Here is a 12797-nt window from a genome sequence, read left to right on the forward strand (position 1 = left end):
ATAATAGCATTCTGGGGGATTTATTTATCAGACTGTCCAAGCATGTGGAGAATTAATTGCAACGCCTTAACCATTGGGAGTTAAGGTAATGTAGCCATGCTCGCGTTCTTATTGGGAGTTTCACAGGGGGAGAAGAGGTATTACAATGCCCATGGATGTGAAGGAATAATCACAGCGCATCACCGTTTGTAATGTGAGTAATACTCGCGTTCTCAGCGGGTCAAAGATCCATAATAGGGTTATTTAAAAAAACGGAGTCGAGCTCGCGTTCTCGGCGGTTCTGCATTCCATGGTAGGATTATAGTTTTGACATTGCCTGATAGCCGGACAGCTGGGTTCTGGCGGGGATCGCTTCCAGCCACCGTCCAGTGAATAGAATTGTGTTTGCTGTTTAATCTTGTTACTTCCTTACTATCAACCACGGAAAGGCAGGGATACAAGCAAATAGTCAAGCTTGCTAATGTGTCCTTGCATAATATATGTACAATGCTTATGGGATTCTGATTTGGTGCGTCCACTGGAGAACTGCATTCACATGCTAGTGTAGGGATAGCATCTTATAAGCTACCTCTGTGTGTCTCTTAATGGGAGGTATGTCCTGAAATGGGATTCCCCATTCCTCATCCTCAGCCTCACTAGAGTTTTATCTGGATTAGCCAAGGGCTAAATGGTGGTATTTAAATCCAGTGGGACCATCAAATGGTCATTGGATCAAGGATTTTCTCTATGGGCCAAATAATGCCTAAATATTTGTCCGACCCCTCTATTGTAGATATTATAAATGCATAAGGGCCCTTTTAATTCCTTGATACACAAATTCCTTGAATATCAGAGAAGCCTTATATTTACGCCCAACAAGAGCCAAACTCATATTTGAAAGATGGTTACTTCCTGGTAGTGGTGCAGGAATGCTAAAGCTTCAATAGCCCACCATATATACTGGTTCCACACACCATGTCTCCTGAAACAGACATAAATTGAATTGGTCTATGAACTTTCCCTAATCAGGGTCACCTAATTTAATTTTCTGCAACATTCCAAGATTAGATACTGATATGTTTCAGGTGATTATCAATTTCAAATGCCAGGGCAGGTGGACACTCAATGATACATTCTCCAAACAAACCCCCTCTCCTCCCCTAGGAGTTTAATCAGATGGGCCCTGCTCACAATCTTCACTACCAAGAATGCTGGGAGGTATGGGGGAAAGTAAATCAATGAAGGAAACCTGGAGTGCCTCATTGCCAGGTGGGATGTCAGAGGAGACAGAGGTGGCCTGCTGGCGGCATAGAGGTAGACCAAGCTTATACAGGATTGATGAGCCCAAGAAAACATTTTTGCATGGTCCCATGCCCACCAAGCCCTCCACCAATTGCAACTGTTTTACTCTGACCTATATGTAATCCCGATTTGTTTTTGAGGGGTTATGGAACCATATTGCTTGTACTACGTCACAGTGGATTACAGAGAAACATTTGTGTATGTGTCTAATCAAATATATGCATTGATTTACAAGCAAATATTTGCCTTCACTTATCTATTCCCCCCCCCCCCAACACTCCCCTCCCTTGCGGTTTGGCGTTCCCTATGTGTGTGTTTGTTGATCAAACACCGATGGTCTAGACTTCTTCTCCCATTCATAGGTGTTGCTGACTAATGAGTGTAGGGGGTGGAGTCAGAGTTGTGCTGTCTCTTATTTGCACCTTCTTTTAACCTGGACCCGTCTGTCTTTAACATTTTCACTTATCATTAGGAGAGATGTAAGTGTGTTTAGGGCTCGTATTTGGCACGCTGTACCTTAAGGCTATTTTGAAGGATTTCACTTTATTTAAAATCCCTACTTCACTCGCTGGGGCTGACACTTGGCCCTTCAAATCAATAACCTGTATGTGGAGAATCTTCGTTATAGCGAGCCCTTGATCACATTGCAAACACCCATGCAGGATACACCACCCACGCTCCTCTGTTACTACCCGCTGTGGTATTACATACGAGGTGCTGTGATGTATGCAAGGGTCACAAATCTATTTGTCACAACAATTACAAGGGCCAATGGAGGGGGAGGTCCATGGGCCATGGCAGGCATACCTGGGTCCCCCTGTACAGCACTTGTCGCAACAGGGTCCACGCCAATGAGTTCACCTGAGTGACCTCGCAAAGGGCATATCAGTTTGTTGGTAAATAAGGGAACAATTCCTCCAGCTGGTTTTACTTGGGACTCACATCTCAAATTGCCCCTCCCCCAAGTATGGATTCAATGTTCTCCATCAAGCTGTTGATATCCTCTGGCTTTGGGGCTCTTTGGGTTGGAGCAGGAGTTTTGAGCCAGGAGATCTTCAAGGTTTTGGTCCTTTTCCCTGCTGGGGATTCTGCAGCCTTCCTCCTGCCCATAGAGACACAGGGCCAGATGAGCTGTGGAGGAAAGGAAGTTCCCATCTAGAAGGAGAGAGGATGAGAGAGCCCAAAGCAGACACGAGGGGGATGGCCCTGCCCAGCCTCTTCCTAGCAATGACAGGTGCAGGATAGTCCTGCCCTTGGCCCGGGCTTCACCCGGTATGGCTTGCATGTTCCCACACCGTTGGAGCACAGGTGATGCTATATAGCACAAGCAAGCAGAGTCAGGTGCAGTGTAAAGCAAGTCTCCTTCTCTGCCCCAATGATGTTTGGTATCGGCAGCCCCAAGTACAATAACCCCACATGTTTGAAAATGCTTTTATACAGAATAATGAAGAAAAGGAATATTGGTGAGCTCTTGGCAAGATAAAATGTTTGCCTAAGATCACACAATTTATGTGGGGAAGCCCCAATGTAGCCACTTTCTGGTTTCATTTTGTACAGCTCAGCAAGTAATTGCATTTATTATGTAGAGACTGCGATAACTTGACCCAAAGGTATTGCTTATGTTGCTCAGAACTTACTCTATATTAATCTGAACCACCTACAGCATTTACATGACAACTGACATGCCTCTTACTTAGTGCACTGATGGTTCATGTTTAAAAACTATGGGCCTTATTTATGAAGGCCTTGCGCCGCCGGTGCGCCACTTTTTCCCATGTTAAAAGTGACGCACCGGCGGCGCAAGGCCTTCATAAATAAGGCCCCATGACTTCAATAAGTATTTCACAGTGCAGTGTTATAAAGGCAAAGGTAAACATCGGGGAGATCCCAGTGTTACAACATATAGAGAAATAATAAGACTCAATGGGACACTAGTGAAGCATACAGAGGGATATCGTACACTGGCATGGCATCGTGTGGAGTGGCATACAGTGGAATTGTGAAGAGTAGAGTGGGAGTACAATGAAAAAGATCATAGTGTGGCAGCATGCGGTGAGATGGTGTACAGTGGAGTGGCATAGACTGAAGTGGCGTACAGCAGAGTAGCATAGAGTGGAGTATTGTACAGTGAAGTGGTGTTGAGTGTAATAGCGTATAGTGTAGTAGCGTACAATGCAGTGGAGCGATATCAAATGGAGTGGTGATTTAGTGGAGTCTAATAGCATACAGCGAAGTGAAGTGCAATGGAAAAGCATAGAGTCGAGTGGTCTGCAAAGGACTGTAGTAGAGTGGAATGACATACAATAGAGTTTCAAACATTGAAGATGTGTGTAGTGTAATAGCATACAGTGGAGTGGCGTACAGTGTAGTGGTGTAAATTAGATGGCATATAGTAGTGTGGGGTAGAGTGGAAAGGCATACAGAGAAGTGGCTTGGAGTGGAAAGGCATCTTATGGCATAGAATGGATTTCTGTAGTGTGGCACAAATTGCAATACTGTACAGAGAGAGTGTACTGTACTGAGAAGTGTACAAGAGTTGAGTGGACTAGAGTGGAACAGCATAGAGTCGAGTGATGTATAGTGAGTGGGGTGGAGTTGCGTAGGGTATATTGGATTAGCATTGAGTGGAGTGGCATACATTCAAGTGGCATAGAGTAGAGTTGAATAAACTAATAAAAATAAAATAGAGACTAAGGGTGGGCGTAAAATCCGTTTCGCAGGCGAATTTGCGGATTTTCCGCGATCCGCAAATCTCGCGAAATCGCGTTTAAATCCACGAATCAGCGGGGACACATTTTCAGCCAAGCAAGGGTTATAGCAGCAGGTGCAAAAGTTGAACCTAGTGTCTTTGTAACCTTTTACAAAAGGGTTACAAACAAATTAACTTCAACTTGGACACCTGCTGCTAATTGCTTCCTGGCGCCTCGTTGCCTACTTGCAACTATTCTCAGACCCTGCTCTGACCCTTGAAGCAGGGTCAGAGAAGAGTTACAAGTAGGCAACGAGGCACCTGTCCAAGGAATTAAACCTCATCAGGAAGCACTTACAGATATAAAAAACAGGAAGAAGGGAGAGGATGGCAAAATACACCCATTTTGAGTTGTCAGGAGGGGTTAAACTTAAAGAGACCTTTACAGCACAATTTTCATATGCATTTTGCTAAAAATAAAAAGCTGTATGTTCTGTAGGGGCAACTCAGGAATCTGGCCCTTCAGAGATCCGGCCTCTCTTTCTTTCTCTCGTTCTCTCTCTCCCTCTCTCTTTCCCTCTCTTTCTCTATCTATCTATCTATCTATCTATCTATCTATCTATCTATCTATCTATCTATCTATCTATCTATCTATCTATCTATCTCTCTCTCCCTCTCCCATAAACGACTGCATGGGTAACTTCGCTATGCAAGCGGCTCGCGAAGATGCAAAAATCCCTGCGAACACGCAAAAAACCCCGCGAACACGCAAAAAAACAAAAATCCGCAAATTCGCACAAATTCGCGAATTTTGCGGATCGCGAATTCGCAAATCCGCAAATTCGCAGATCGCAAATTCGCAAAATTTGCCCATGCTTAATAGAGACCCATACAGTAGAGTGGAATGCCGCAATGGGAACAGACCAAACTGTCAGAGTAATTGGGCGTAAGTATGAGAGAGCAGCAGCTCGCATTCCTACCTAAGGCCATAAGCTGCAACCTGCGATAGCATAAAGGCTTACCGGTCCCAGTGGTAAATTTGGCAAAACAGCCAGCACCGGCCGCCTCCGGGATGCGGACGGGCGCTGACGGGCTTGCCTTAGGCACGTCTTTGGCACGCGAGCGAGGCTCCCGCTGCGCGGATGCAGGCACATCGATCCAATAAAGGTGACCGTGTGGGAGAGTTCCTCTGAGCATTTCTGAACCAGATGTGAAATTCAAGTGTCCTTGCTGAAGTCTGTCACGCCCTCCACACAAACGGCAATCAGCCTGAGTATGTTTGTTTGCATACTTCAATCACTTGTCGATAAGTGCAATGAGGAGACCCCCAGGGATTCTTTCCGGTCCGCAGATTTCTCAGGGACAAGACCCCTAATTGTACTTGTAGTTGTTTAAAGGTTTATAATGAGACTGCAGTGGAGTGATATCAAATGGAGTGGTGTATTAGTGGAGTGTAATAGCATACAGTGACGTGAGGTCCAATGGAATAGCACAGAGTGGAGTGCTGAACAAAGGAGTGTAGTAGAGTGGAATGACATACTTTAGAGTTTCAAATATTGAAGATGTATATAGTGCAATAGCATACAGTGGAGTGGCATACAGTGGAGTGGCATACGGTGGTTTAGTGTAAAGTGGATTATAGTGGAATGGTATAGAGTTAAATAGCTTAGAATGGAAAAAAAGCACAGTGGAGTGGCGTACAGTGTAGTGGTGTGGACTGGAATGGCATATAGTGGAGTGGGGTAGAGTGGAAAGGCATTCGGAGAAGTGGCATAGAGTGAAGTGGCATTCAGTGGCATAGAATAGATGTCCATAGTGTAGCACACAATGGACTACTGTAAAGAGGAGTGCACTGTACTGTGGAGCGTAGAAGATTGAAGTGGCCTAGAGTGGAATAGCGTAGAATGGAATGATGTACAGTCGAGTGGGTTGAAGTGGAGTAGGATATAATGGATCAGTATTGAGTGGAGTGGCGTACATTAAAGAGGCATAGTGTAGAGTTGATTAAACTATTATAAAATAAAGTAGAGTCCCATACAGTAGAGTGGAATGCTGTGTCATACAGTGGTGGAAACTGTCATAGAGTGGAGAAGAGTGTTATACAATAGAGTGTACGGGCATAGAGCTGAGCATAAATATGGACAGTGAAGTAAATGGGGTTAGAGTGCTGTAGAGTGGCATAGAGTGTAGTAGAGTTTTAAAGAATGGAGGTATATCATTTTTGCTATTTACAATCTCATGAGAGTGCTATGAGATGTGGCCTTCTGCTTCCCCCTTTTATTGTTTTTTTACTCCATTTCCACAACGCCTCAAATTTATTAACAGAAAACAGCTAATCCTGTCATTTCCTTTCTAACACTCCAACAGCCAGCCAATCAGAGCTCTTGCTCTTGAGGAATTCGTGGGAGCCTTTCACTCCCATGAGAGGGTGAAGGCTCACAGGAAAAAATGTCCTCTCAACCAATCACCAGGATACAATTTTGAATTTGCGCTCTTGCAGGAGGCTTGTCGGACTCTTGCGAGCCCAACCGTCCAAATATGCGATTATTTTTACCCTAAATTTCTCAAAAACTATTGAACAGATTTACACCAAATCACAGAATGTATAATCTGCATTCCAAGGTCTAGCCTCTTGCCTAATTTGGTGTAATTCCAAGTTTTTGTTCAGCCGTGTCTAAAGAAATCCATGGAGAATGCACAAGGATTTTAAGTTTTGGAACCCCCTTTTACCTTGCCTGCTACTTGATGGATCCCTCCAAAATGTTCCAGGAAGGAGGTGAGGTGGATTAAGGTTTTAACTGGAAAATTTTGTGAAGATTCGTCAAACCGGGCCAAACTCGCAAACCAAAAAACCCTCTGTTCATGGAAAAGAAAACATAACATAATCTACCTCCTACTGACCACCAGTAGGTAATATATATATATATTACCTACTGGCAGTCGCCAGTAGGTAGTTCTAGTTAGGACCTAGTTTCCATAGGAAAAGAGTTTTTTTCTTTTCCCAATAACTTTGGCGCTGGTTGATGAATCTTTGCAAAATTTTCAAAACTAGTGGCCCGCACTGGTCATGTCCTGTCTTGTTTCGGGGTGATTCGACAAGTTTATTTTATTTATTTATTTATTTATGCAATTTTATATAGCGCAAACTTTACCCGAAGGCGTCAGAGCGCTTTACATAGGACCCAGTTTCAACCATAAGGACTGATGGTTACAATCGGAAAAACAGATTTGCAAATTTTTGACTTACATAAGAACCAGTTGAAAACAAACGGACTTAGGATTACATGCGTTATAAAAAAGGTACAAACAGAAAAAATTGCAAATGTACAAGAGATAAAATCACACAAGGAGGAGATACAAATGGATAAACTCTAGGCATATACTAGTGATATCTCTATCTACTTAGGGAGGGGATACACATGGATATACTCTAAGAGTCACAGAGGAATGGTAGAGAGCACAGCGGACTCCTGCATAAACTAGTGATTAGAGTTATCTCTATATACATAGGGAAGGATTAAGACTGGATATACTCTAAAAGTCACATAGGAATGGAAGAGAGCAAAGCGGACTACTGCATGTCCTAGTGATTAGAGTTATCTCTATATACATAGGGAAGGGATACACATGGATATACTCTAAAAGTCACATAGGAGACTAGTCATTAGAGTTATCTCTATATACATAGGAAGGGATAAGACCGGATATGCTCTAATGGACACATAGGAATGGTAGAGAGTACAAAGGTCTACTGCATACACTAGTGATTAGAGTTATCTCTATATACATAGGGAGGGGATAAGACTGGATATACTCTAAGAGTCACATAGGCAAGGTATATGGTGCAAGGTCTAAAGCAAATACCATTGATTAAAGTTATTACAATACGTCAAAGAGCAGAGTTCCATAAGTGTGGATGCAGTCAGAAAACAAAGAGAGGGTGGGAGGGGTGCAAGGGTATGGAGAGAAGGGGAAGCGGAAAAGGGAGGGAACATTTGAGGATCATCCACGGGAAAAAGGGTTAACGGACGAGGGAGGAGGGCTAGAGTCCAGCGAAACTGTCCGAAAACAGCAGCAAAGTGATGGTCAGGACAAAACAAAAAGTCAGGAAGTCCAGGAGTGAATGTGGGAGATAAAGCTGGAGGCCAGCCGCAGGCGCGTCACCCTCTTGGAGAGCTTGCAGTCAGCCGTCTCGGTGGGGGATGGAGTGCGCCAGGTGGTGAGGGCCATGTTGATGCTGTTGGTACGGTCACACGTTGGCCATGGGACGCTGCACGGCTGCCGGTGGGTTGTGTGTGGAATCACCCGCAAGCAGTGTGGACTCCGGGAGCAGCGTGGGGCTGAGTAAATAGGGGGTCCCAAAATGTGTTTTTCCCATGTTATTTTGCATTGGAAACTTTAGAGAAAGCTACAGCCCAAACTGCTGAACGGAATTACAACAAATTTGGCAAAAGGGTAGCCCTTGTTTCAGAAAGAGTCCTGTCTGTTAAATGGTGTAAATCAGTTCAGGAGTTCCTGAGAAATTCCAAAAATAAAAAGTTTTGATATCTGGACGGAACCTAAACCCCCGAGCAAGAGCTTGACTCTAATTGGCTGCCAACATTTCAAACCAGAAAGTGTTGGCAGTCATCTTGTGCCTCGCATTGAGTGAAATGTGTCTGCATGTCTACTGAAGTGACCTGAAGATAACTCTATGCCCCCAGATCATCACTGCTGTATTCTGCTGTGTGCTGATGGAAGTGTGTTGTGTGCACTTGCTGTAAGCTGTGTTGCACGATTGTAAAATCGAAACTACTGCAGTGTGCACTTATATCAGCTCTAGTGCACACATGCGGCCGGGGAGGCAGCACCGGCAGTGGGAACATAGAGCCACGGGTTGTGCTTGGATTTGCCTGAGAAGGGCACGTTGAGAGGAATTCCCCTTCCAACATGGATCAGGCTCCCTCTGCTGGATGCGAGCAGCTTCCCCAAGCTGTCTGCATCCCTCCCGGGCACAGCTCCATCTGTATCTGGAGGAGGGAAGGGGACGGTGAAATGAATCCTGCCGAAGGTGCAGAGGAGGGTGTCAATGACTCGGACGTCGATGCCTTCTTCTGAACAGATAAGGGTACAACGGGGCACTATGTCCGGTTTAAACGTGCAGACGGTCGAGGCGGCCGGGGGTGCTGTGTGATTTCACAGAGTGGGTGACCCCCCCTGATGCCCAGCTCCAAGTCACCCCAATATATGTTTTTGCTTTTAACAGCTCTGAAAGCCCTAGAATGGGGCTTGCTTTCAGTTTGGCAATTCTGACAGATTGTATGTGTCGCCAGGCGCCCCCTTGTAGTGTAGTTCCTATATTCCCAATAGGCTCTGCGCATTGGAATAATATATCCTATAGATTAGGCGTAGGACTGAGGTCAACTAGGTCTCTATCGAATATACTAAAATTAATAGTGAGTGCCAGCTAGCTCAGAGGTCACTCGAAACTTTCTCGAATTCACATGAAGGGATTTGTTTCTGACAACCGCGTGAACATGACAACTTTGTTTCCCAAGAGTAAGAAAGATATCTCTAGAGTCATGGAAACAATAGATAAGTATTTTACTCAATCAATTGTGCATGTTTCATTTCTACAGAGTTGCAGAAAAGTAGAGAGATGAGCGTTTCCAATAAAAAGGTTTATTGAACAGTCTTCTTTCTCATGCAAGAGAAGTGAACTGCTACAATCGTAAAACAGGCTGTAAAGTATAATGCATATAACAAGAATAGTATTATAAAATAATACTGTAAAATAGTTGTATGGTTTCTACGCCATATAAAAATACATACATAAATACATGGACTAAAATACTCAACTGGTGCTTCTAAAATACGCCTACCCCAATGTACCTAACCTAACTCTAGTACGAGAGAAGAAGTAAGTATTGTGTAGTATAGGTTTAGTTTTCTTTGCCAAGAATCTATCCAAGATTTGTCTAGGTTCTAATCAGCTCCATACCTTGGTTTAGAATGAAGGCGGTCTGGTATCTCTGTCTCAGGACTCGGTTTCCCAACACCCCGCAAGGGGAGCTTGGAAACACTGGAGCTGGATTCTCGGCAGGAGAAAGGCAGACTCTGATCAGTGCATCAGCTGGACAGTCTGCTTCCTTCGGCACTTGCTGTAGCGAGCTGCGTCGGGCAAGTAGATAGTCGAACTGCTCCTCACCACCGTGTGTTTGCTAGAGCCAGGATAGGCATGTTTATACCTTGAAGGTGTTTAGTAATGCCACAGTTTGACGTAAGTCGGGAATAATAACGTCACAATGAACCCCTTGGGAATAGTTGTTCATTGTAAAACATGCTGAGTTCTTGGAGAAATCAATATTCAAGTATGAGGAGGTCCCTGACTGCGTAAGCCAATTTTCCAAGAAATCATTGTGACGTTTGGTATGGGTGGAAGTAGCCATGCCTGTATTTGGCTTGCATGTTCTATGCCTAAATAAGGGATTGATTTATATGCCTATATTAGGGCAACGTGATTTGTACCTATATAAGGGCATGAATCGGGAAAATTCTATCGGAGCCTAAAACGCCAGACAACACACACTCCACTTTATTATGTACAACATTACTAAGTTCTAAACACATTTCTAAACATGATGTGTAAAAAACCCACCCAAAAATACATAAGAATGCATTTGTATCAGTTGTACACAAAAAAAGGATATGTGCTGTACGCATTTTAAAGCAATGTATCATTCAAAGCATATAGTTCGATATTCAAAAAATGCTAACCGAATGAATCATAAAAATACATTTATGAAATGGCTCTTAATTACAGAAGAAAAGGTCGAGACCATTTCAAGGCAGAGTATATAAACTGTTTGAATATGGATAAGGTCAAATATTGTCTCATGGAAGTCTTTCAAAGAAGTCTAGTTCTCTATGAATAGTTCTACTTTAAGCAGATTACTGTGTGCCAAAACTAAAAAAGGATAATTTTGGAAAAGCAAAAATAAGTTCATAGGAAAAAAGAGTTCAAAATTAGAAACTTTGTTTTGTAAAATGAAGGTCGAATTCAGAGTTTACCAGAACACTGTCTGCCAACTTCAAAAGTGAGTGTTATTGTTAGGAGAAAACATCAAGTCTTTTAAGTCTGTAAAGAATTTGTCTACCATTGTGAGTGAAAGTTGGATTACCTTGTTTAGAAGATCAACTGTACACAGATGCGAAGCATCGCTGTCAACGCTTGCAGTGTGTGCAACATTCGGATTAGGTGGTACCTCTGTGCCGCTTTCTTCTCGTACCTCAACAGTAGCATGTTGCGTCTGTGAGATCTCAATGAATGGTGTCATCAGGATTGGTAGCCGCTGGGGACAACACAGTGCATGAGCCGTTTCTGGTCCAAGCAAAGTATCAACATCCGTTGGCAGGACTGATGGTAGTGTGAGACAGATGTCTAACACGCATTCTTCTCCGCATAGCAGGCATCGTAGAACAGGTAAGATGCAATCTTGACAGATTGGTCTGAATGATAGAAATCATGTGGCATTCAGTTCTCTTAAACGAGTTAATCCCAAAATTTGTATTATGCGCTCACGACACTTCATTGCCAGAAGAATGTTTGCCTCGGTAATCTGGGTGTCGTTGGTGAGTTGGCTTGCCATATCGGAGCAGAAGGAGCAAAAATAGTATCCCTGCTGCGAGTCCCAAAACAAGAGGCAGTCCGCCAAACACTGAGTGCACGAAGTTTGGAAATATTCCTAGGACTGCTTCGAAAGGTGCTAACAGTCCCGAAAAAACTATCTTAAATACATGTACAATACCACTCGTATCAGAAATGTTAAAGATATGACTTAAAATTTCCGAGAAGTGTATTGGGAAGTTTGTAGTTAAAAGACTGTGTATCTCTGCAGAAGTCCTTGCAACTTGCAGATCATACATCTCATTGGACGAGGTCAGTAGCACAGTTTTTTGTAAAAGAATGGCCTTAAGTCTGCTTAAAGTATCAACTCGTATAGAAGCGATGTTCGGTGAAGGCCAAAACGGTGACTCCTCGTCTGTCTTGGTCTTAGGAAACAATACTTGCATACAGCAAGTGACCCTGGCTGACACAGTTACGAGATAGGCTATACCTGGCAACATGCCACAGCAGCTGTGATCATTCACCATTAAATAACTCCCATTAGAAAGTTGCCCAAAAATTGGATCAATCACTGCAACTGGTGAACCTTGCAGTAGGCAGGATAAGTTGTTAGAAGAACCATCACAGGACCCGTGTTAGTTAATACCCTGACATAGGAGAGAACCGCTTGGTGCTTTTTCGCAATTTGTACCACTAAGAAACACTTCTTTCCCCCCACTCCAACACCTGTGTGTATAAGGTAAAACCCAGTATGTCTTGATGTATTCTTTACCCAACCTTTCATACAGGCCTGCTGGTATATGTTTTAAGCAATACTGAAAATGGAAAATCGTAACTGGCAGAGTTATTGTACCGTGTATTATCCATTCTGTGGCTGGTTTCTCAGAAACAGTTTATGGCAATCTTTCCAGTTTTTCAATGCTCAGCACTGTATAGTCTTCTCCCCTCTGTGCCAATGAGATTTGTTTATCTGTAAGGTTAAACAAAGAAAAAAATGACGTGGTGTTGATTAACCGCCAGGGCACATAGCCTGAACGAAGGTTTTTTAACTTCCAGCGCAGTTGTGACTGACCATGTTGCAACATGACCAAGTCCTGTTCCATTATGTCTATGGCAGAGGATACTATGCTGTTCAAAGAATATATTTGGGATGACAGAGTCATTATCCCATTGTCAACTACCAAGAGAATTTTCTCTAAATTAATACGATCAATTTCTCGT

This window comes from Lissotriton vulgaris, chromosome 10, assembly GCF_964263255.1.
Source record: "Lissotriton vulgaris chromosome 10, aLisVul1.2, whole genome shotgun sequence".
Lineage (NCBI taxonomy): Eukaryota > Metazoa > Chordata > Amphibia > Caudata > Salamandridae > Lissotriton > Lissotriton vulgaris.